Source organism: Octopus bimaculoides, chromosome 29 (genome assembly GCF_001194135.2).
Source record: "Octopus bimaculoides isolate UCB-OBI-ISO-001 chromosome 29, ASM119413v2, whole genome shotgun sequence".
In the NCBI taxonomy this organism is placed as follows: Eukaryota; Metazoa; Mollusca; class Cephalopoda; order Octopoda; family Octopodidae; genus Octopus; species Octopus bimaculoides.
Genome location: NC_069009.1, coordinates 2,848,829 through 2,850,982, shown reverse-complemented (window position 1 = coordinate 2,850,982; position 2,154 = coordinate 2,848,829).

Genomic DNA, 2,154 nt, shown 5'->3' with positions numbered 1-2,154 from the left:
AAAATCAACGAAGGAATAACATCAGGCTGTAGGGTTTTGTATTAGATTATCTATTTCAATGGCTTTCAATAATGACTTACTTAATCAAGCGATATTTCTGTGTTAAATACTCTAGACATTGTATATATAAATATATATATATATATATATATATATATATATATAAAGAGAGAGAGGGAGAGAGAGAGAGGGAAAGAGAAAGAGACAGATATGTGTATAAGTGTTTGGTGTGTGTGTGTGTATGTATCTGTGTATGCATATCTTTGTCCATGTTTTTATTGTGCTGGCATATCCGTTTGTATATGTATGTGTAGGTGTATGCATGTGTCACTCAATATAACAAATATAAAACGATCTTTTGTGCTGTCTCCGCCTTTGCTTTATAACTATAGCTTGATTTGTATAGATTTTTAACCCCTTTCCAACTACACACACACACACACACACATGTATATAATGTATTGTCCCGTGATGGTAAGATCAACAAAAAAAGTACTCTATCTGGTGAGAGATAAATATTATCTAATAAACACAATACGTGTTTTTATGTGTTACTAATAGTTTTATGTGCTGAGGATATGCCAAACAATGTTTTATAACGCCTCTGACACCTCGTAACAGTCATAAGGCACACCCTGCATGGCATAACGAGCTAAAAATGAAATGGAAGAAGAAATGAGAAAAGGTGAGAAGGAAGGATATAGAAAAAGTGGAAGGTTATAAAAACGGAAACGAGAGGTAATCCTAAAGAAACAGAAGAAAAAAGAGTTATCTCCATTAGAATGTAGCTTATAAGGATAAAAATAGTGGCTTAGAGTTTATTGTACAGTGTTAATCAGACAGAAGACCAATTCTTCAACAGGAACTTAGGCATATGCTTATAACCGCTGAAAATTTCAGGTCTAGAGCTCAGCAATGAGTTGGAAATCTTAGCCTTTAACCGTAGGAAGGTATTTATGTCTCTTTAAATTATAACGTTCCGCGGTCTTCTACTGCAAATTTATAGCCTTTATATGATTGGTAAGATTGCTTCACTAAGTCGAGTAACTCTAAAGATTTTATCAATTTTACCAAAGTTGTGGTGAAAGAGTACAGCAGGGTTCACCACCATCCCCTGACGGAGCCTCGTGGAGCTTTAGGTGTTTTTGCTCAATAAACACTCACAACGCCCGGTCTGGGAATCGAAACCGCGAGTCCGCTGCCCTAACCACTGGGCCATTGCGCCTCCACTAAAAAGAATAAAAGAATAATAGCAATAAGGAATAAGGACAGATACAAAAAAAATCTTAGGATAGTATTATAATCCCTTACAAAGCCTTTTTACCAAGTTCTAATCCCCCCAAATTAAGGGGTTCCTTATACACGTTAAAATACGGTATCTAAATTTAAAATTCTCCAGCTATAGCATTATTATCATATAATCCGGAACAACGCTTTCGCAGTGTTACACAATTGTGACGGCCATGCTATGGATTTATTAGTGAAGGCGCGTGGCTTAGTGGTTAGGGCATTCGACTCACAATCGTAAGGTCGTGAGTTCAATTCCCGGCGACGCGTTGTGTCCTTGAGCAAGACACTTTATATCACGCTGCTCCACTGCACTCAGCTGGCAAAAATGAGTAGTACCTGTATTTCAAAGGGGCCAGCTTGTCACACTCTGTGTCACGCTGAATCTCCCTGAGAACTACATTAAGGGTACACGTGTCTGTGGAGTGCTCAGCCACTTGCACGTTAATTTCACGAGCAGGCTGTTCCGTTGATCGGATCAACTGGAACCCTCGACGTCGTAAGCGACGGAGTGCTCCTACAATGGATTCCTTCAGAAGGAAATTAATATCTATCTTCAGATGGTGGTGCTGGCGATGATGGTAACGGTAGTGTTGGTGGTAGTAGGGACGATGATAGTGGTGGTGCTGGTGGTAGTGGTGATGGTTGTGCTGACCAAAGTGGTGGCGGCAGAGTGGGAAGCGATTGCAGTGGTGGTGGTGTGGTAGCAATGGTGGTTGTTGGGTGGGGATCCATGTAATCAAAACATCAATATCCGAAAGTAATCAAACAATTCCTGTTTGACTCGTTTTATTGAAACCGATTTCTGCTTTCCTAATGAAAACTAATGCATTCTGCGTGTGTGTATATACATATATATACATATAT